This window comes from Cupressus sempervirens, chromosome 2 (genome assembly GCF_028749045.1).
Source record: "Cupressus sempervirens isolate cs-2001-9-10 chromosome 2, ASM2874904v1, whole genome shotgun sequence".
NCBI lineage: Eukaryota > Viridiplantae > Streptophyta > Pinopsida > Cupressales > Cupressaceae > Cupressus > Cupressus sempervirens.
Window position 1 is genome coordinate 703432366 of NC_143119.1, and position 25741 is coordinate 703458106.

The window sequence follows — 25741 nt, forward strand, 5'->3', positions numbered from 1 at the left end:
TTCCCTTATGTTCTTGTAATATCTCTTCCTCTATTTTATACTGAACATCTTTTTCTTTTATGATAGAATAAAAAATTGAGGCATTAGCTATGTCCCACTCTTGTAAAATTAAGACTCTTGACTCCTTAACCAATTGGCTTCTAGCCTTAGGTGTTAACTGGCCAAAATCAGCCAAAAATCTAGACTTCAGCTCTTCCTCAATGTCAGAGTCTGGTTTTCTTAACTGCTCTCCCTTTATCTTTTTACATCTCTCCTCAAAATTTCTTATATTCTTTCTCCATAAAAATTGTGAAAAAGCCCTAGGTTTAACAAAATTCTCATCATCTATGAGCTTATAAGAGGCTTGAGAAATAATAGAATCTATCTCCTTACCTCTGTAAGCAGTAACAATGAGGTCAAAGGAGGGCATAGGAGGCTCTTGAGGCACTCCTCTTTCCATATCAACAGTAGTAACAACTATATCTCCTTCCCCACCCATTTGTCTTAATTGTTCTCTTAAAGATGCTTCATCTTCTATTCAAAGTGGGGTTTGAGTTGTTGAATACTCTTTCACATGAGAAGAGGATCCCTATTCTAGTTTCTATCTTTTGGGAGTACTGGTGGGAGGTGGACTCTCTAGTCTTGGCCTTCTATGAGGGAAAAAATGCTGTGTATTCTAAAACACAATATATCCTACCCTCCTCTATAATGTATACTGACCTAGAATGACTACCATTCTACTATTTATTCTTCTTTCTACCTCCTCTACTTTATTGGGATATGCTTTAACATAGGTAGCCTTCTTTTAATTCATAGTTTGCATCATTATAGAAAAATTATTCATTAATACATTCATTTTGGCCCCCCAATACTTCTTATCTTTCAAAGGAATATAATCGAGGTCAAAAGAATTAATGAATTCTAAGACTTTACTGAAGACTATCTATATTTCTTTTTTAACTTCCTCTTCTTGTAATGAAAAGATATTTCTAATAACATCTTCAATGAAGTATACATGTTGTAATAACCTTACCTTTTTTCCTCTCCCTTAGAAGGTCATAGAATCCTTCTAGATAAATATACCTTGCATGGGATTCTACCATGTGATATCTATTCATAAATAAATTGAGATTTCTCCATCCTTTCCTTGCAAAGAAAAAATTATGAGCCATAGTGACAACAAGAAAGAAAGTGCCTTTTCCTTTGCTGATCATATCCCTTTATTCAATGGTTCCAATTGGCCACACCAATTCTGCAATTCTTATCTTTAGAGGTACATGGAAAGGTTAAACATGAGCTTTTCCTGAAAAAAACATAAACTCTAATCATAGTAGAGACATTGTATGGGATTATATCCCTCCAATTATGACTAACCAAAAGTCCCTTAGCATGGTTTTTAGGTCTAATTAATTGTAGTAGAGGCTATGAAATTCTTGGGCTATCCCCTCTTAGGAGCAATCTCAACATTGATGAAAAATATATGTCAAATTTGACATAGCTGGCATCCCTGGCTTCCCAAGTCATATTAGCACTTGATAGCTGGACTGGTAGCTTCTGACCATCCTTTTCTAGCTCCAGCTCCATTCCCTTAGAGAAAAAGGTAACTTCATTATAGAGACATATGTGCATCAACATGGAGTACCAACAAAAATGTTTGTTTGCCTTACCTTGAGATAATTCTAGTAAACCATTATGAATTTCTTCTACAAGGAAAGTGGCAAAGTGAAGAATGGTGGTCATTAATAACTACAATGTTTGAGCCATAATAAGAACAATAGAACCTTGGATGTATTCTTCCTCATCCATCCCAAATATCTTGTAGAGAGTGAAATATAAAGCTTGAATTCTAGGATTGAAGTATTTCGTCATCAATGGATCTAGGGTGCTTAGCATAATCAAGGGTAGTGACCCAATCTTAGCAATATGTTGTTAGATCATCCATATCAATAGGCTCATGAACTATGTGGTTAGGGTTGAGCTTAAAAACCTCATCGATCAATTTAGGTGAAACCCTAAAATGATTATCTCTAGCATAATTCTTTACAATTCTAGTGATACGATCATTTTTTTGGCTATATCATATAATAGATCACTATCAAAGAAAACCCCATGGACCACCAATTTACCAATATTAAATTCCCAAACATTACTTTGAGGGTTGTCTAGGTTGCATTCGAAAAACTATTTTAAAAACAATTCTAACCCTCCTACAAAAACTTGGGCATCTCTCAACCAATTGGTCTTATCGTAAAATCCCTCACCCACAACCAACCTAGGGGTTTTTGGAATAAAATCCCTATCTATTATTATTTCATTTATAGATGGTAGAAATTTTTCAAGAAGTCATCTTGAATAGACCTTTTAAAATAATAAGTGTGACCAGAGAATTCCTTTCGTGGAGGCATTTTTGAAAAATTTAACTTCACATAATTCTAATTCCTTGATTTTCAATAGTTATAGACTACTTACCCCCTAAATTATCCTTTCTTTTCTCTATAAATTGTGCTATGATTTGTTGAAGACTGTGCAAAATTTTGTGCCCTAGCTTTGAAATCCCTTTCACTCTAAGAATTATTTGTGATTGTGTGGTTTAATAATGGTGAATTTTCAAATTATAGTAGGGCATTAAGATTGCACGAAGGAGTTCTAGGAAATATTAATTTCCTTTAGCTATTAACTTTATGTCATGCTTCAAGTTTGAATTTCATCTTTCAATCTCACAACATCAGATGACTTTGTTTAAAAAGAAAAATTGTTTTAAAGCTTTGAATATCCTAGCCATGTGTCAAGCAGGCACTTGCCCATTTTTTTCAAAGTTCAAGCATCTTGATAATGTGGGTAAGTGCTGACTAATGATCACCTTTAGATCTATGGTCATGAAGATTCAAGTATATTGCAAATAAAGCTTTTAATATTGAGATCCAACTAGTATTCCATTTCAGCACCTTTTTCTAACTTGGCACAAGTTAGCACATGTCCATCACAATTGGTCCCACCTTGCCATGTGTTAGATTGGAACTTCCCCACATTACTTGAATGTCATGCAACTTCATATTGTGGGTAGGTTCCAATCATTTATCTTGTGCAGATCGACAATCACAAAAAATTGCACCTTTGTAGCACCTAGTCAACTAAATTGATCAGTAGAATATATCCTTTCAAACCAATGTGTTTTGAAAATTGTCACAATAGAGACTTATTATTACTTTTGATAAGGGTGGATCCATGACATCATTATCTACTATGTGTCCTTTTGGTGCTTACCCACTTTGTTTAATTATCAATCACTTTCTTAAAGTGGTAAAGCACCATCCGTTGATCTGCCATAGATCAATGGTGGAAGGACCTATACTTTTTGACAATGTGAAACACCAATCATGATGTCGGCATGGAAAAATTTCATTGAGGCATTGCCCACATTATTTAATGATCTTGCAATTCAGGATAGTAGGAAAGTGTTGTCCGTTGTTCTACCAAAGATCAACAGTGGAAGAGAATTACATCAGGTGGTACTAAATCAAATACTTCGGCCAATGAATGTATTACACTTGCTCTACTACTATCTAACATCTATTAGTAGCAGTAATTCCTTTCAGAGAATGTGACAATGATATCACCATGTGTTAGATGTCATTGAGGTGCTTGCCCACATTATTTAAAAATCTTGCAACTTCATCAAGTGGGTAAGTGCGAACCTTTGATCCTAAGAAGATAAACAATGAATAAGAAGTATACATGCAAGCTATATGTGACATCTCACCTATCATGATTTTAGATAGGTGTCAACACAATGCTTCCTCACTTTATTTAAACTTAGGGAAATTCCATCAAGCAATAAAGTGCCCACCATTGCTCTTGGAAATATCAATGGTGCATCAAAACTAAGAATAGAACAACTCATTTGGAATGAGCCCACCAATGAGATCACAAGAAAATGGAACATGTCAAAGTTTTATGGCACAAATAGGATCTACCGTTATCAAATGCTACATGGCTCAAAGGTACTTCCCTACATTATTTGAAAAGATAGCAAGTTCATCTTGTGGGTAAGCACCAACCATTGATCTTACTGAGATTGATGGTTGACAAGAATTACTCATCTAAGCTTAAAAGGTTTCAGATTAATGCTTAGAAGACATGACTATGGTTAAAGTAAGCTCAAAAATTAAGAGCTGTAATCATGGAAAATAAAAAATAAAGTGATCTTTATAAAAGAGAAAACTTAGGGTAAAAATATATCCCGTGTTTTTTTGAAATTGAAAATCCTTTTTGAAAACTAGGGCACAAAACAAGGGTTTTATTTTATCTTTTCAAGAATTTTGAAATAGGGTTTTGACTAAGAACTACCAATTATTCAAAATGACCCTAGGTTTTTAATGTGGGGTACAACATATGGCAAGAGAAAAAAACTAGGCCAACAGTGGCTCTATCTAGGGATAATGAATACATTGAATTCATATGAGGGGTCATAATCCTTGGGAGAAGCAAACCACAACCTTGACTTTCCTTGAACTTGACAACTCCAAGAGAGCAACTACAATAGGAAAAGAATATACAAGAATTGTACATAGACACAAAGGATAAACAAATATACAAAAAACCATAAAAAACTACTATTCATGGAGAAAACAAGTATTTTTAGCAAAAATACCTCTTCAAGAACTATCCATAAACTGGTAGCTCAAGAATGTTCTCTTATAGATCTTTTAGTAAATAAGAATTCTCTCCCCATGAGGCTTTAATTAGATAATGACCCAACATATGGGGTCAAATTTGCCATGTTTTCACTTATCCTCAATCATGGCATTCCACATGAGGACTAAATCTTCAAATTCAAATTTCTTACTCATTGTTTTTTATCATAAAGTGTTTTAACTTGTAGTTGCAACTTTTGATTTTTGAGAGATGCTTCTCTCCTAGTTTCAGTCAATCCTACAAGCTCATCTAGTCTTTCCTACATGTCATCAATAATATCCTCATCATGTTTTTGGATGTAATTATAGAGTCCCACTAGATTATTCTGAGGCATCCTTGCCTAGATTCCATACACAATGTCAAAGGGTGCTACTCCTATAGCCTTTTTTAGAGTCACCCTGTTAGCCCATATTACTAATTGCAATTTAGAATCCTAGGCTTTCTTATTATCATCCAGTGTTCTTTTTATTATTTTCAGCAAGCTCTTATTTGTGGACTTAGCTTGTCCATTCCCTTGTGGATGATAGGGAGAAGATGTTGATCTTGTAATTACATATTTATCACAAAATTTTATAAACTCCTTAGACCTAAAGAATATGGCATTATCTGTCACAATCCTTTGAGGACAACCAAATCTAGAAATGATGTTATTTAGCAAAAAATTATTGACAACCTTGCTAGTTGCATTTCTTGTAGGAATTTATTCTACCCATTTTGTGAAGTAATCAGTAGCAATCAATATCCATGTGTGACCTATGCTAGATTTGGGAGAAATCTCACCTATAAAATCCATTCCCCATTGCTAAATTGGTGCTTGAACTTCCACTAGTTTTAATGGTGTGTTTCTTAAAAATTTCAACTTGCTTGCAAACCTCTGATAGGAATCACACTTTCTTACCATCAATTGAGCATCTTTAAAGAGGGTAGCCACCAGAATCTAGCTCTCATCACTTTGTATGCAGTGGTCTTGGCCATATAATGTCCTCCACAGACTCCATAATGCATTTCCTTCAATATTTCTTTTGATTTTTCTTGATCAACACATTTTAGTAGCATTCCTTCAAAGTATCTCCACCATAAGTCATTCTGGACAATAATATACCTAATGGCTTGTAACTTAGTACTCCTTTTTTCATTCTCAGTCAAATGGAAGGGGCTTCCATATGTTGCAAGTAATAAATAACATTAGTATACCATTCACAATGGTCCATGTCACATAAGCTTGACCTTAAATCATCTATTACTATATTGATCTGATTAGCATCTAGGTTGGATTGAGACATAATCTTAGCTAATCCTTAACCTCTTACCAATTTTGTTATCTAAAGTTCAATGTTAAATTCTTAGATCCTATTGATCCATCTACATCTCCTACCTGATACCTCCTGCTTAGAAAAATGTCCTTGACAGATGCACTAGGTACAAATGCAATAACAATGGCACCTATCAAATAACATCTAAAAGCCTTAACATCCTTTACCAAGGCATATGATTTCTTCTCATCTATCTCATATTTTAGTTTAGTAGGCTGTAGTGATTTACTAAAAAAAGAAATAGGTTTTTCATATCCTTCCTCATTCTTCCACAACAAGACTATAGCTACAATACGAAAAGATGAAAAAGATAATATGTGCATTGGTTTTATGTAATTTGGAGTCCTAAGGACTGGAGCATTCTTTATGGTAGTTTTAATATCTTAAAATTCTTGTGAAGGTTCACCATCCCAATTGATAGCAACTCCTTTCTTAAGCATTTTTGAAATAGGCCTACTAAATTTAGCAAATTTGTTAACAAACCTCCTCAAAAAATTAACTTGCCCAAAGAAAGATTGTATTCCCTTCACATTTTTTGGCTTAGGCACCTTATCAATGGCTGCCACTCTTTTAGGATCTATTTTTGCTCCATCCTTTGATACTATGTGTCCCAATAATTGTCCTTCAGTAAATGTGCATTTCTTTGGATTTAAAGATACTCCATATTTGAAGGCTTTGATAAAAATATTCTCTAGGTGTCTACAATGGTCTTCAGCCTTCTTGGAATAAGTTGTAAGGTCATCTTGGTATACTACCATAAAATTATTGATGTAATCATGGAAAGCTACATCCATAGCCCTTTGAAAAGTTGCACCAACATTAATCAACCCAAACTACATTCTCACATACACATAAGTTCCCCATGGAGTTGTGAATGTTGTCTTAAATTATTCATTTTCTTTCACAAGGACTTGATTGTACCTTGAGAATCCATCCATCATAGACATCAACTCAGAGCTAGTTACTTGTTGCAACATGGCCTCCATGTTTGGCAACCCATAATTATCCTTTAGAGAAGCAATGTTTAGGTTTCTGAAATCTACACATAGTTTGATGTCTCCATTCTTTTTTCTAATAGGCACTAGATTTGAGACCCAAGTAGGATGCCCAATAGGTTTAATTATCCCTTGACCCCTTAGCTTCATCAACTCCTCTTGCATTTTAGGGGCTCAAGTGGGATTGACTGGTCTTTGTTTCTGTCTAAAAGGTTTTATATTATCTTTTAGTGGTATGACATGTTGGAATGAATCTTCCTCTAAGCTTTACAGTCATCATATGACCATGCAAAAACATCTTTGTACTTCCTCAACAAGTTAATCAATGGTTTTCTAACTTCATTAGGCAAGTTTTGGCCAATATGAACTTTCATGAGGGTCTCAACAGTACCAAGATTTACTTCTTCTAATTCTTGAGGCTTATGGTCCCTAATTCCAAGTTTTACTCTATCTTGACTATCAAAAATATTCTCCAAAACCATGAAACCCTTAGGTACTTTTTTGGTTTTCAACTACATAATCTCCTAGAAAAAAATAGTTTCTTTACCATCAATGGTTTCAATTAAATCACTACAATTCATTTCTTGACCATGGTATTTTTCCTCACTTAACATGAAATTTAAAATATCCTTGTCATCTTCAAAAACTTGCCAATTTTCAATATTGTTAGGTATTGAAGGTCTATTTTGAACTTCCATTTGTGAGATTCTAGAAAATGACATTTCCTTAGGCTTGATTGCTACATTTTCTAGTAAATTTTCCATTTTATTCTGACTTCTATCTTTCCATGAAATACCAAATGCATAAAAAAATTCTATTTGACCCTAGACTGCATTTCCATATTGTTTCAACCTCTTATTTTTTGAAACAATGACCAATTTGGAATCACCTATGACATGTAATTTCTTGATCTCATGGTGGGTAGCAACTTTTAGTATGAACAACAAGGCTTCATACTCTGCTATATTGTTGGTACAAGAAAATTTTAAAGTAAATGAATATTTGAAGGTATTCTTCTTGGGAGAAACAAAAACTACTCCTGCCCTTAAACCTTCTTTGGAACTAGCCCCATCAAAGTACATAGTCCACAAAACTAATGAATCCATACAATATTCCACTTCATGTTCAATCAGAATAGGCAATTTCTCTACTTTTTGAATAATCAATTCTTCCCTAAAATCATTTACACAAGTGTCCAAAAATAAAATTGAATCCTTATCAATTCCTTCTCCTAAAATCTTATTAAACCTTGGCTCCCTATCAACCCTAACTACCTTATCACCCATATGAAAATTTTCATCAGACAAATCACATAGCAAGATAGCTCCCATAGTAGCACTCCATTTCCTAGAAAGAAACATCCTATAATGTGGAGGAATGTCAACCACAAGGATTGACATGGTCAATTCTACCTCAGGATATGCTACTAACTTGAATGGAAGTGCATTAAAATTACCTATGATAGGGACTTCTCTAGCATCCATACCCCTTCATCTACCTTGCTTGGTATCTAACTTTAGACCTAAAGCTTCCATAAATTTAAAGGGTGTGATGGTGTTAGAGACTCTTGAGTCTATCATGCAATTCTTTAGGGTTTTTCCTTTTATGATCAGACTAAGGAAAAATGGGTCGATATCTTCTATGTAGGCTATTGATGAATCATCCAAAATCATTTTAGAAATTTGGGATCTAATACCATTATCTTCTACCACTATTAGGGATTGCTAAGTGGTGCTTAGTTCAAAAACACTACCATTATTTCCTATCCCACCCAACCATGACAAGGCCTTGCTCTTGTTCTCATCAATTCTAAATAATTTAGACAAAGGTACTTTGATAGTAATTTGTGACAACATGGATATCATATCAATAGGCTCAGATATAATAGGCTTTACAAGCATACCTAGGGTTGAAGTCCTTTGAGTAGAAGACGTTACAACCTACCTGGCTAAATTAGATCTTGAATTCTTTTCTTGCACCATTGTTCCAAGGGTATCACTTGTTTGACATTGCACTTTCCTTTTAGGCTCCCACTTCTTGACTTTACTATCTTTGGCTTTTGCTATCATGGTATGAGTCTTCTTGCTCTTATCCTTCATCTTGTGTGTAATATCCTTGATGAATATACTAGAAGATCTTCCAAGTTCATTTCCAATTTTCTTATTCCTTAGGTTATAGTTATTGTGTACTTGAGAAATCATTTCTGCAATGATTTTGTCAATCTCTTCTTTGGAAGGCATTCTCAAATTTATATTTTTAATATTTGATGACACATTAAATACCTTGTCTTTATCATAATTTTTATCATTTGAGAACACTTGTTGATAATGTAGTTGGTAAGCAATTCTCTGACTAGTGACATCATCCTCATGTTCCTCTAAATCAAAATCTATGCAATCATCAAACATGCTTACCATATTATAGCTTACATCATCATGGCTTTTTTCTTCTTCATCCTCTCCATTTTGTGTAGTTTGATCTGAAGCAAATGATTGAGCAACTGTAAAATAATATAGAGAGTGGGGTGATTGACATATGACGCACCAAGATACATCATCATTCATATTAATAGAACTTCTTTGTAGAGGATCTGGTGTACCCTTATCCTTCAAATTGTGGGGCTAGTTAGGAATTGGTTTTCCATCTTTCCATTGAGTGGTATAAGGATAGTTTTGAATTCTTGTTTGTCTATTGAAATGATTATTATTCATTGGGACCTTCTCAATAACATTTGAATTATGTGTATCGAAATTCATTAGGTTCATTTTTTTTAACAAGTCCAATACCTAACCTATTGTGGGTTCTTCAGGTTTCTTACCTATAGGAGTTTTATCAACTTCCCTTTTGTTGTTATTCTTGGGATTGAATAGCTTTGGATCGTCTCTCCTCCCAAGCTTACTAGATGCTTTTCTATTATTTTCAATATTCACTACAATCTTATAAGAATCCCTCAAAGTTTTAGGATCTTTATCCCTCAACTGATAATCCATCTTGTTGTCAAAAGAATTAAAATATGTTGTAAGACAAACATCCTCATTCAATCTCATAACATGGAACAACTTATACATTCCTTTTTGAAACCTTACATTGAAATCAAATGTAGATTCATTAGGGTTTTTCTTGATATTATTGAAATCATTCAACATGAAACCAATGTTAGTATTGTCACCATATTGTTCTTTGAATAATTTCTCCATATCACTCCAAGAAATGATGCAATCACCTAGTAATCTCCTAAACCAATCCCTGACATCTTCTTTTAACAAATGCACAAAGAATTTCATCACCAGATCTTCATGCTCAACTTCAAAGTCATTCAACATGTCTACAAAGAATCTCAAGTGTTCCTCTCTAGTGATAACATTATTCCCAAAGAACATAACAACTTTATCTCTTAGATCAAAAGATATGGGATGAGGGAAACCAAGAATCCCTAGGAATGATATTTGTCTAAATTTTTCCATATATATGGGCTTCTTCTAAAAACTAGTAGCATTTGATGTGCTTGTTGTATTGTTCTAATTTTGAGCAATATTAGCTTAAGATTGTTGTATTTGGACATTAAGGATTGGAATACTAGTTGTGGATGATGACACATGGGTAGAGTGGGACATTGTCTAACTAGATACTATAGGTCCACAAGTAGTCACATAGGTTGCATTTTGGGTAGACAAGTTGGGCTAGGAAGCTAAAGCATAGTTAGATTTGATGAACTAGATCTTTCTCCTAGTTTTTGTTGCCTAAGCTTTATTCTCAACCTTCTCAAGTTCTTTTTCTAGATCCTCTTTTTCTTTTCTAGCCCTTTCAAGATGAAGATCTAGTTTAGACATGGGAGGGTTCATAGATTTTCTTAATGTAGCTTAGGGTTCATTTATTTGAATTCCTATAGCTTTTCCCTTTCCTTTATTAGTGGGTTTCATAATAGGTTCTACAGGATCTGCTTTGGTGGGCTTATAGGCTTGGACTTGGGGAATGATAGGTTCTTGCCTTTGGCTCATGATTTTTTCTTGTTCTAGAACTTTAGACCTTAAACTATCTATATCCCCAAACACATCAGCATGAAGGAATGAGGTCCTTTCTTCCAACTTCTTGTTGTGTTCCTTTAAAGTAGCCATCCTTCTAAGTAGGTTATCTCTTTCAATAATAGCATTCATAGTAGCTTACTCTCTTTCTTTCTCCAAATGAATATGTTTGGCCTCCTCTTTTGAAACCCATTTCTTTAGAACTTCTATCTCTAAACATACTTCCTTAGGGCCTATAGAAGTTTCCTCTAAATCAATAGGTTCATCAAGATCAATAAGATAAGGCTCCATATATGGAACTATTCTAGGATCTTTCATGATATTCCCATATCCTAGCCTATGGTTCATATCTGATAGATGAAAAGTATATCCTACTAAGGAAACATTGTTATCATGATAAACTTGGTCTTCTTGCAGTGGAGTACTAAATATCCCCCCCAAAAGCCTTGTAGTTTTTGACTTAGAATTTAATGAAGAAGACTCCTTTTCTACCACTGGTTGATATTGAGGATATACTAATGTATTACTTCTGGGTTTCTAAGTGGGATTTGGATCTACCTTCTTTTTGCCTTGATTATTCCTACCACCTTGGGGAAAATTAGTATGATAGGGTACATCAGGGTTGGCCCTTGTGTAAGCTCTTGTATTCTTCCTTTTATTAGCCATTAAAGAGAATTTTTTGTTAAATAAGCACTAGCTTTAAAACCTTGACTGAGTCGCCACCCTATTTAGGGAAAATATGACGGTAAAATAAATTTTGAATTCAAAGGAAAAAAGTATAATAGAATACCAAAATACTTTATAACATAAGTGACCAATCACATAAAACACATGACTGCACCTCTTGCTTGATAGATAAGACATTTCAAAAAGGCTGTGTGCATCAATATACACCTATGACACTAGGGTTGTTTCTCTCTCTCTCTCTCTCTCTCTCTCTCTCTCTCTCTCTTTAAATTCTCAAGGTTTGTCACTAAAAAAGTCCTACTACAACCACAACCAGTAATACAAAATTATTTGACACATACATACACAACAAGACCAAAGAAACTGCAATACATTTTACACACACACGTGTTAAGAGTTTCCCTAGTAGAGTTGCCATTTTTGTTGGTGTTTTTCAACTATTAAGTATCAACATACTCAATACCAAGGTAATGAAAAAAAAAAAAATCTTAGGATCAACTACTTCCTATAGAAATTTGAATGTATTCCTTATTTGGACCCAACTGTAATGAAATCAAGATAAATTTCCTACTCTTTAGGCTATGCAGAACCAAGGTGGGTATACCTAAGGGATGGTTCAAATGAATACTATTGAGCAAGAATCTCTTAGTTTCATTTTGATTCTTGTCTCCTATCTTTGACATATACATATTTTTCTCATTCTATGACATTTTAAGATAATATACATCCCTTATAAATAGATTTGGTCACAATTCTCCTAAGGTTTAAAAATATTTCTGACAATAGTAGCTAACTAAGACTCAGAGATCAAATGCAAACAAGTGCTGACCAGCATTGATTATCTTTAAATAGTAAAATAAATTTGATTTTGAAAATAAGACTGATGTTTACCTATGACCTTTCCATCTACAAATTGAATTAATTAGATTAGTGCCTCATCCATTGGGATTCAGAGTCCATTCAATTTCTAGAACTGATTGATTACATTACAATCAATATTATCAATAGCTTTCATTGAAATCTCATACTTAACAATATCCTTCCTATTACTATGGAAACCCTATCAACATCCTTAAAGCATTTACTTAAATCATTGAATTAACAAAAATAATGAATTGATATACAATTTGATTTAATTACCTTCAATTGGAAAATCTTTTGCTTCTTCAACTTCAAAATAACCAGATAATAAAATGGAGACAAGATTTAGAAATAATCTAAGTGGGGACACTCCATATTTATATTAATTTCTTTTGAAAATTGCATACAATTGAATAGAGCTCAAAATGACTCAAAAAACAACAACTACATCATGCTAGATTGATGTATTCTCATAAAACTACATCATGCTAGATTGATGTATTCTCATAAAATTTGCAAAGAAAACATATCACAGAGTATTCACATCAAGATATTGGACCGAACAGAATTAAAGACTAATTTAACAGAAGCTAAAAGTGATACCACTATTTAGACCTTTTCTCTAGCCCTGGAATCTCACTTATATAGTGTGAGATGCAACAAGCTTTAGGCATAGAGAACTAACAGGTGTCCTTTTGACAAAAGATATTTACATTTTGTAGCTATCACAAAAAGACAAAATTGTGTGTAATAGAAAAACTTTACATCAAAATATTCTTTAGGTGGGCCACTTTTCTGTTACATCTCCAAAAATGTGAATTCCATGATTAATTCTTTGGTTATATTGACTCCTCAGAGTATGTGGCTATCAAGCTTGCTAATGATGTGTCTTGTTCTGATACCTGCAAGTTATCCTCAACTTGGGGCTTTTCACTAACTTCATCATGAATTTTTAGGGTAACAATTACTTCTATGTCTTCATCTACCCCATCATCTTCTGCCACCTGTTCTAAAGACACAAATTCTTCTTTCCACTTATTAAAAATAATGCCATTAGGCTAATCAAAATTTAGGATTTCCTGTTGCATTTTTATTACAAAATTTCCAACTTTTTCTATTTCAACAAGATCTTTTCTGATAACATTGTAAAATAATTGCACTTTGACCAGCTCTTCATTGGTCATTGCCCACAATATATGCCCCTTTTCATTTATAGCATTATTCATTCTATGACATAGTAGTTCATCTAATTCCTTTTCCCAATCTTCTTTTTATTTTATTTTGTTAGCCTTTTTAAGGGCACTAGGAAAAAGGTCAAACTTCTTTACTATGTACTTGGAAAGAAAAATTCTTATTCTCCTTTGAATAGAAACTTGTTTCTCATCAAAGTCCTTCAAATTACTAAGTATATCAAAAATATTCTCTATTTGATGGCAAGGTAATTGGATGATATAAATATACATAATAGTAATATCATCATTTGTTTCACTCCATTTCTAAACAATGGGCTTCAAGCTATCTTCATCCCTATTTATTTCATCCCATATTTCTAGGATTCTTGCCAATTGGTCATATAATGTTGGCCACTCAATTTTATCTACTAAGTACAAAATTCTTTTCCTAAGCTTTTCTTCATACTGATTATTCAATTCTACATGAATTTCCCACAATTTATTTTTCTCCTCTTCAAATTCTTTAATAGTATAGAATTTAGGCCCCTATGGGGTATCTGGTATTTCAAAAATGGGAGTGGATTAAATGGCTCAATTAGGGGGCAAGGATATACAATTCTTGCTCTATTAGATTCTCCATTTTTCTCTTTCCAAGTTGTTTATCCATTTGGGATATGGTCCTCATTCCAAACTGCAATGTTTGGGCCATAATAAGAATAGTATAACCTTCAATGTATTCTTCCTCATCCATCCCAAATATCTTGTAGAGAATGAAATATAAAGCTTGGGCTCTAGGATTGAAGTATTTCTTCATCAATGGCTCTGGGGTGCTTGGTGTAACCAAGGGTAGCGACCCAATCTTTGCAATATGTTGTTACAATGGACCTACTCTCAAATATACTCTCTGTGCATCATATCTTGCTTGAAGATAATTCATATCAATAGGCTCATGAATTGTGTGGTTAGGGTTGAGCTTAAAAACCTCACTAATCAATTTAGATGAAACACTAAAAAGATTATCTCCAACATAATTCTTTACAATACTAGTGATATGATCATATTTTTTGGCTATATCATACAATAGATCACTATCAAAGAAAACCCTAGGGACCACCAATTCACTAGTATCAAATTCCCAAACATTACTCAGAGGGGTGTCTATGTTGCATTCAACAAACTATTTTTTAAACAATTCCAACCCTCCTACAGAAACTTGGGCATCTCTCAACCAATTGGCCTTATCATAAAAACCCTCACCCACAACCAACCTAGGGTTTTTTGGAATAAACTCCCTACCTATTGTTATTTCATGTATAGATTGTGAAAATTGTTCAAGAAAATCATTGTAAATAGACCTTTTAAGATAATCAGTGTGACCAAAGAATTTCTTTCATGGAGGCATTTTTGAAAAATTTAACTTCACACAATTCTAACTCCTTGATTTTCAACAGTTCCAAATTACTTACCCACTGAATTATCCTTTCTTTTCTCTGTAAATTGTGCTATAATTTGCTGAAGACTTTGAAAATTTTTGTGCCCTTGCTCTAAAAACCCTTGCACTTTGAGAATTCTTTGTGATTGTGTGGTTCAATAATGGAAAATTTACAAATTATACTAGGGCATTAAGATCGCACGAAGGAGTTATGAGCAATATTAATTTTGTTTCACTATCAACTTTATGTTGTGATTCAAGTTTTAATTTCATTCGTTGATCTCACAACATTGGACCACTTTTTTAAAAAACAGTAAAACTATTTTAAAGCTTTGAATATCCTAGCCAGGTGTCAAGTGGGTGCTCTCTTACTTTGTTTAAAGTTTGAGCATCTTGATAATGCAGGTAAGCACTAGCTATTGATCACCTTTAGATCTATGGTTATGAAGATTCAAACATATTGCAAATAATACTTTTAATATTGAGATCCAATTGGCATTCCATTTTAGCACCTTTTTCCAACCTAGCACAAGTCAACACACGTCTGTCACAATTGGTCCCGCCTTGCCATCTATTAGATTGGCACTTCCCCACTTACTTAAATGTCATGTAACTTCATATTGTGGGTAAGTGCCAATCATTGATCTTGTGCACAAAAAGTTGCACCTTTGTAGCACCCAGTTAGCTAAATTGACCAATAGAATATATCCTTTCAAACCAACATGTTCTAACAATTGCCATGATAGAGACTTGATTATTACCTTTGAAAAGGGTGGATCCATGACATCATTATCGACTACGTATCTTGTTAGTGCTTCCTTGCTTTGTTTAATTATTGATCACTTTCTGAAAGTGGTAAAGTGCCATCCATTGATCTACTACTAATCTAGAGTGGAAGGACCTATACCTTTTGAGTAGCATGAAACACCAATCATGATGTTAGCATGGACAAGTTTCATTGAGTTGCTTGCTCACATTATTTAAAGATCTGGCAACTCGAGATAGTAGGAGTGCTATCCATTGATCTGCCAAAGATTAATAGTCCAAGAGAATTACATCAGGTGGTACTAAATCAAATACTTCAGCCAATGAATGTATTACACCTACTATACTAGTATCTGACATCTATTAGTAGCAGTAAATTCCTTTCATAGAATGCGGCAATGATATCACCATGTGCTAGATGTCATTGAGGCACTTGCCTACATTATCTAAAAATCTTGCAAATTCATGAAGCAAGTAAGTGCAAACCTTTGATCTTGAGAAGATCAATGGTTGATAAGAAGCATACATGTGAGCTATATGTGACATCTCACTTTTTTTCATTTTGGATAGGTGTCAACACAGTGCTTCCCTACTTTTTTTAAACTTTGAGAAACTCCATCAAGCGGTAAAGTACCCATTATTGATCTTGGAAAGATCAATGGTGATCAAAACTAAGAACAAAACAACCCATTTGGAATGAGCCTACCAATGAGATCATAGGAAAATGGAACATGTTAGAGTTTTATGGTGCAAACAAGATTTTCCATCAACAAATGCTACTTGGCTCAAAGGTGCTTCCCCACATGATTTTAAATCTTGACAAGTTCATCTTGTAGGGAATTTCCAATCGTCGATCTTACTGAGATGAATGGTTGACAAGAATTACTCATCTAAGATTAAAAGGTTTCACATTAATGATTAGAATACATGACCATGGTTAAAGTAAGATAAAAAATTCAGAGGTCTAATCATAGAAAATAAACATAAAGTGATCTTTATAAAAGAGATAACTTAGGGTAAATATATATCTTGTGCTATTTTGAAATTGAAAAACCTCTTTGAAAACTAGGGTACAAGACAAGGGTTTTATTTTATCTTTTCAGGAATTCTAAAATAGGGTTTTTACTAAGAACTACCAATTATTAAAAATGACCCTAGGTTTTTAATGTGGTGTACAACATATGGCAAGAGGAAAAAACAAGGCCAACAGATTCATGTGGCAATTGTTCATGGTTAATAGAGATACCTAGGGCCCAAAGTGCATAGAGGCACATTTTTGTGTAGATGTTTTAGAATAGGATAATTTTCAATTGGAAAAGAATCCTTGGATCAAATCCATTCTTTCCTCCTCCACTTTAATTTGTCAATTGATCCCTATAAAATGCATGACCTAGAAAATTGGATGAGGAATACCATTTAAGAAATTAGGAATTATGTGTTTCTAAGTACAAAAGTGTTACCACATGAGGACCTACTTCCCAACATTATAGCTAAAGGTGAGACTTCTAATAAGTTAGCAAAAATTGATGATGTTTTGAGGATGGAAAGGGACCTAAAAAGGGTAGATCCAAACTTTAAAAGTTTTTATATGGATATCCTTTATTCACAAAGAATAAAGAAGATGGTGAATGATCATGATGAGATCATGGCACGAATACGAGAAGGGCCAATTAGAGAAGAGGAAAGGTAAATCCTAATAGCCTAGAGCTAGATGTAACTTTGGAAATTGAAGAGGATGAGCCAACTGAGGCATCATGGGTTACTAAGGGTAATTAAAGGTAGAAGATAGTCCATATACTTGAAAAGGTAAAATAAAGGACATTGCACATCCTACCTAGAAAAAACCAATATTTTTCTTATCTGAGGTAGAACTATATACAGGATAGGGTCAATGCAATAGAGAATTCTCTGACTGACTTAGAGCTGGCTACAACAAGATTGGATGACATAATCATCCAAGCTCAACAATTTATAGAGGATGATGAATTTATCAAATCCATTGAGTTTAAAAGTTTCCTCTACAAATAAAATAGAGTGAATTGGTCTTGAAAATGAAGTCAAGAGAATCAGATGAGGAGAAGCAAGAACTGGTTGACAAGCTTCATGCCTATGATCTAGAGAGTGAGGTGATGACTCCTAAAGAAGCTAGAGATCTAGTATAGATAAATGGTATGCTTCTAGTGCTTGACTAGAATCTAGAACAAGCTTTCATGCTTGACCAAATATGAAAATAGGAGAATGCTATATCTTATGAAGCATATAGAGCTAATGGACTTTAGAGGGGATCATGATTTAACATTGATTCCAAATCTCTAAAAGTATGGAGCATGGCTCCTACAACTAATAAGCCTAAGTTAATGGATTTGTAGAGTACAAATCAAGGAAATATGATAGTCTAGATCATGTAGGGTTCCTTAGGTACAAAGACCTCCAAGGAAATGAAACACTTATCATTTATGAATGAGGCTAAAGTGGACAAAATAGAGACAAAACTAGCTAGATCATTCCATAAATATATAGATGTTGAGAAAATTTATGAGGAAGATCTTAGGAAGAGCCATGTCTATAAATAGAGAATAGATGAATTGTAAGAAAAGTCTCAAGGGTTAGAGGTAGAGGTTGCATCTTTGAAACAGAAACTAATTAATGTAGAGAAAAATAGGGTACAAGGCATCTAAGAGAAACTATCCATGGTCACACTAAAAATGTCCACTCAGACTATAGAAGTAGAGAAAGAATAAGTAGAGCCCAAAAGGATGAGCATTGATGCTCCATCTCCACAACAAGGTGGTGAGGTAAGGACATTTGTCTTGAAAAGCATGATAGGCCATAGAGAAGAAACTTTGAAGAAGATTTATCAGTAGGCTCATTCTATTTATATTTCTTTACAAAATGTTGAGCATGTTTGCAATGAATTAATTTCATGGATATCACCCACTTTTAATCTATGGGGGGCATATTTTCAATTTCTAGAGAGGTTGATCATGTTAATGGCAAAGAAGCCAAATTTACCAGATAACATCATCACAATAAAGGAAGGCTTGGAGATAGTGAAAGAATGAATAGGTTTCTTTACTGGTAAGTTGTAGAAAATAAAAGGAAAAATGAAAATCATGTCATAAGGTATTGGGTCTTGCATCCCACCAATTTTGGATGCTAATAGAAAATTGAAAGACTGGCAGGAGTTGTCAAATTCTTTTGATTCAGTGCTAACTCAAGCATGCACAACATCAATTTTTGAAGATGGTAGTGATATCCATTTTAATAATTTGATTGATTCATTTTTCAAAGTTGAAATAGACTAAAATAAAATTTCATTAGAATCAAGTGCCATAACATATGCTAGGTGGACTAAAGCGACAAAAGACCTAGATGAAGTTAGGGCAACTGAATAACCAACAAAAATGAAGATATATGTCTAGGAGGTAGTTGGAGAGATTAAGGCTCTACCAGTGGGAAGTAGTTGAAGTTTGACATGATTAAAGGTAGCAGAAGACAAAAGGAATTAATTTAAAGACTCATGTAGTAAGCTTCACCTATCGATTTCACAACTACTTTCCTATTTTTGTTCGAATGTAGAGAATTTTTTAAATGTAACATTTCAAACATATCTAGCCACTCATTTTTCCAGTAGGATTTTGAAATGTGTCCTCCCATCTGAAGCTTGTTGCAATCTTTCTATATAAAGATTTCCAAGATGTGGAGGAAGGGTCTAAAGTTTGTATAATTTTAGTGCGTATGCTATTTACAATCGGTCCAAACAAGGTTGGTTCCAATTTTTATTAATGTGATACCACAAGGTTGGTTCCAATTTTCTTATTGTGATACTGCCATCCTCAATATTTTTCTCTGTTATGGACAACATTGTAATCTCTTTTAAGAATTTAGATAATCTAGTCATCTGTTGTGTATTTTCTGAGTTTTTGCATACATTTGATGTATTGGTTTCAAGGAAATGAATACAAAACTTCATTGAAAGTTTCAATTTGAACCTTGTCTCCTCTTTATGGGTTTTTAATTTTCTATGATATATGTGCAATGTGCATACTGTCCAATTGTAGCTTGTCTTTGAAGTTGTATGCCATTGTGTATTTTGTTTTTGGGTCAAGGACTTGAGTAAATTGCTTGATATGCATTAAAAAAATTATAGGGATCATGGGAGGATTTGATAAGTATGAGTTTTATTTTGAAGATAGATTTATGTTTGCAAGGTAAATTGATGGATCTAATATTTGGGTATATGAGTATATCTTGGGTATCTTTGTGTATGTTTTGACTTATTTAAGGCCCAATTGATAAGGGATTGATCATCTTGGAGATTGTATGTTTATTGTTGTTGCATATGTGGATTGTGCTGATATCAAACTTAAATCATATATCCATTTCTATTTCTTTTTAAGAGTTGAAAGAATTCCCTCACTTAGCTTATGGATTTCATAAGTTCTTTGCAATTTTATATTGCATGCCTTTGTCATAGCATAAGTATATGATATTCAGGGTTTTATTTTCTTTATAAGATTCAAATTCTATGCTTTTCAAATTGGTACCATATAAAAGAATTCGAGTTATACCTGCCTAGGTCTTACAAAGCTCAAAGAAGGAGTATGTCCTTATAGTTGACCTTGATGTCTAAATAGGTATGTTGAACATGAGAATTAGCTACCCCTAGATGTATTTATTCCTATCATTGGGTTATTCAAAAGATATTAATTTAGAAGCCAACACTAGCATTACTTTGTTTCTTATTAGTTCACCATTTTCATTGAGCTTGTTCCTAAAAATCCACTTTTTCCCAATGAAATTTTCGTCTTTAGGTCTTGGCTCTAAAGTCCAAGTATTATTCTTTTCAATCAAGTCAATTTATTCATTCATAGAATGTATCCAATAGTCATTAGCTAAAGAATCTTTAATTGATTTAGGCTCAAACTCACATAATAAGCATGTCTTACATTTGATTTTTCTCCTTGTCATAACACTTGATTCAACATCTCCAATTATTTGATTAGATTTATGATGTCTTCTCACATATTTTGCTAATACATGTAGCTTTCTTCTTGTCTCTTCTTCAAGTTTATTTGGAAAAAAATATTAGGTTCATTTCCTCTTCTTTGTTATGATTCTATTTCATGTTTTGAATTCTTGGCATTCACCATATAATGGTTGACATTATCTATCTATGACTCGACATGCACAATCTTTTGCTCCACACTCACTCTCTATTGTTCAAAAATTTGTATTTCCAGTCCATTGTTTCCTGTCTGATGGGTACTTGCAACTTGATTTGTCTATTCATTTTGAGTGCTAGGAGCATCATCATCCACATGGATGAATGTACTATAGTCTTAGAATTAGAACTAGAATTTAAAAACTTATAAGCTTTGCTTTTTGTGGAATAACCTAGGAATATACCTTTGTCACTTTTTGCATCAAGTTTTTCATCTTTGTTATATTTCAATATATAACATCTACTATATGAAATATAAGAGGAGTAACTAAGAGGGGAGGGGTGAATCGGTTATGACAAAATAAATCCTAGATCCCTTAGATGTTAGAACAAAACAAACTCTATGAAAAATTAACTTTGTTGAAACTTGACAAACACACAGAAGAATGATGTAACTTGGTAAACACTGAAATAGCTCGGTAAGTGCTTAACATAAAAATCTTTAAGATATTAGTTATGATTAATATTACTTCAACTTAGTTTCAAAGCACATAAAATAAATAGCATGGACACATTTGACACCAAGATTTAACATGGAAACCCAATTTTAGAAAAACCACCAATTACAACTAGTTACTGATTTTCACTCTTTTGAAGTTAGCCCTATTAGGAGCCAACCTTGTTAAAGGTTACATACCACACTATTAGGTTTAACCCTATTAAAGGATTTAATTACCCTATTAGGAGTGGCATTGTTAGAGGTCTTTAGACAATTCAATAGATATGCCACCTTGCTAGAGGATTTACAAAGAGCTATTAGGCTAACTCTATTAAGAGATTTAGATCACTGATACAATGGTTAGAGAGTAAAAATGAGATGACCTGATTCATGATACAACTAAATTTCTAATTACAAATCTCAATTCTAGCTTGTATACATGACCCTTCTTGATCGAATGTATCTTTTCATCAAAATAAAGATATTCTGCTTATCCTTCAAATTTGCTTCCTCTTGGCATCATCAAATATTCAATTATGTTCCATTCATGCTTATCTTATAATCCTCAACTTGACCTTATATTTATATCTTTCATATTCTCAAGTTGGCTATAATATAACTTAGAATAATTAATATTCATCTCCTTAGTCAGCTAGAACCAACAAACAATTCAATTGAACTCAATATGCCAAAACAAGAAAATCCTTCGTTAGTAGACCTTGCACAATAGGCACTAACTCATAATTATTTTTCCTTTGTTAACCAAGTGAATTCGGTCAACACTAGATATTCACAAAGTTCCTTTGGTGAACAAGTGAGCTTGGTTAACATTAGTTCCATCCTATATTTCCTTTATTAACCGAGTGAGCTTGGTTATCACTCAACTTTTGCAAAATTTCCTTTCATGCCTGAGTGAACTCAGTAGACACTATCTTCTAAACCAGGAAAACACAGGAATGCTTAGTAGAAACAAGAAACTATCTTCAATGCCTCAATGAGCTTGGCATAAACTAAATGAAAATGATATGACATTTTGTGTAACATCAAAGGTAATGCACAATTAATCAATTGTTCCAATAATCTCCCTCTTTGGCATTGATGAGAACACAACATGTCATAATGTAATGAAAATTTAGAGCAAGAATAAAGTAAGGAACATATCCTTAGTTTCATTATGATTCTCATGCCAAAGACAATATTTAGTGAATATCAGTGTACCTCATGTAATGATTCAATTGCAATATGCCCTTTGTTAATACTACACCAACTAATTGATTTTCAACATGCTCTGGTTGATGCATCACTAAACTTCATTTAGTGAGCTTTAGATAGGGGAATGACCCCTAGCTTACTTGTTAGATACAAAAATGTATCCTTAGGTAATGGCTTGGTGAATATGTCTATAATTTATTCTTTAGTATTCACATATTCCAATATGACTTCTTTATCTTTTACCAATTCTCTCAAAAAAAGATATTTTATAGCAATGTGTTTTGTTTTGGTATGCATCACTAGATTCTTTGAAATATTAATTGTAGTTGTGTTATCACAGTATATTGTTGGAAGATTGGAAAGATTTTTGGAAGATTGGTTTGATAATATGTTACATTCATGACTTTTTCATTGATGTCAACATAGCATGTTTGATGTATTCTATGGTATTTGACATAGGAAGAATGAAAAGATTAAGTTGGTACAGATGGATAGTTGAGAATGATAAAAACTTAAGGTTATGGGAGATAATTTGGAGCATCTAGTATATGCACTTAGCATCAAAAGTAGAAAGGAGAATTATATAAGAAGTTATGTAAGTTTTGGTGATGTCTGTTTTGAGATAGAGTTTATAGAGGCATGTTCTGATAAAATTGTTATATCTATTAGTAGAGTATACATCTTGAGGATGAAGGTTGAGGAAATGAAGAAGACATGTTAAGGATGATGTGGTTAAGCTCACTCATCATAATATTGAATGTAAAAAAAGTTATTCAAGTTGCAAGGTGGAAGATTAAGGGTATCACTAAGTGTGTTCTTAATGTGGTCCTACAATAATTAATTGAGAAGGACTAACAACAGACTTAGGAATTTCTTTATGGACTTGGTATAAAGGAAGAAAATTTTTCTTTATCATAACATGTATGGATTCAAAGATGCAAATTATGAATGTTCAGAAAGTAGTAGAGAGTATGAAATGCAAAGTTGAGAAGAGTAGTGTGGAAGTGAAGGAAACTTCATTCTTGAGATTTTTCTAAGTGATCTGAGGGTTAGTATTTGGATCCAAGGTTTGCAAATTAGTCTACAAGGTCTAACAATGATTGGTCTAGTTGACAGGATAGAGAAAAGGATAGAGGAAAGAAGAAGATACTAGTTAAATTGCTTATTTGAGTAGTGAGCTCTTCTTGTTGTTAAAAATTCATGTTTGGGAAGTGGGCTCTTCTTGCATACATTGTACCACAACTCCTAATAGGGTTGCCACAACTCCTAACAAGGTTGGCACAACTCCTAATAGGATTGGAATCTCCTAAAAAGGATTCAAAGTCTCCTAACAAGGACTCATTGTACTAAATGTTGTAATAGACTCCTAACAGGGTCTATCTTGTAACAAGGAATATTTATATTAGTACATCATCTTGTGGCCACCATTCCCACAGTGGATTTCCCTCTAATCAAGGGTTTCCCTACTCAACATATGTGGTGTAATTGTCTATGTGCATCTTTTTATGGTTTTTGTTTACTTTGGTTAAATGGTTAAGTTTGTTTAAAGAAGATAAGTGCTTTAATTATTGGATAATTGATTCAACCTACACCCCCCCAGTTATCTTGGTGGGATATTTTTAAGGAAGATGACATAAAGATTAAGGAAGGTATTGATTTCCTTACAAAGAGAGAACCTAAAGGTATGGATTTTTTTTTGTTTGACATGTAAAGAGTTTGGTCATTTTTCAAGTAAATCTCCTAAGAGAATAATGATATCTAGAAAGAGTTCACTGTCTGATGAAGATGAAGAATTTAAAGTAAGTATGGAAAGATTATTGAATGATTGTGATAAAGATAATAAGCTTGAATTGGTTAAGGAAAATGAAGTATTAAAAGAGATAGCTTTGGTAACTATTGTTGATCAAGAGGCTAACCATGAAAATGTGGAAGTTATCATTAGAAATGATTTGAAAAATGGGAATTAGATTGAAGAGTAGAGATTTGATCCTAGAGCATAAGAAAGGGTTGAGTTGAGGACTCTTGAAGGCATCACAAAGAGACATAACAAGTCTGTTATAGAAGCTACAAGAGCTATGTTAGTAGAAAATGATGTATCCAAGATATTTTGGAGAGAATCTGTGAATACAACAGTCTACACTATGAACAAAGTTCAAGTCAAGAAGGAGACAAATAAGACACCTTATGAACTATGATTTGGTCACTCACCTATAGATAAGTATTTTAGAATATTTTGAAGTAAGTGTTACATAAAGAGAGATGATGAGATTGGTAAGTTTGATGCTAGGAGTGATGAAGGTATGTGTCTTAGTTATTCATTGAAAAGCAAGGCCTATAGATGTTATAATTAGAGAACTAAGAGTATTATGGAAAGTGAAAATGTGAGAATTGATGAGAAATTAAGAGTACAAGAGAGAATGGTTGATTTCAATTTAGATGATGATGATGTTGTTATTGAGCCAAGGAATGAAGAGATATTTCTTGAGACTAACAATGATTTGCAGAATGAAGGAAAGCAAAGGCAGAAACAAAGCTTGGAAATTTTAATAGAGCCAAGAGTTGAGATAAAGACTCCTACTTTAGGAAAGAGCATGTTAAAGAATCACCCATCTGAATAGATCATTGGAAGCAAAGACAAAGGTGTGATGACAAGAATTAGAGTGAATGAAGAACTATGCTTGATATCTCAAGTTGAGTCAAAGAATGTAGATGAAGAATGTAAAGATGACTATTGGAAGCAAGCTATGAAAGAGGAATTGGATCAGATAGTAAAGAATGAGACATGAGAATTGGTCCCTAGACCATCAAATAAGAATGTGAAAGGAACTAACTGGGTATTTAGGAACAAAATGAATGAGCAAGGAGAAGTTGTGAGAAAAAAAGAAAGACTAGTATGTAAAGGTTACTTATGGCAAGAAGGAATAGATTATGAGGAGGCTTATGCT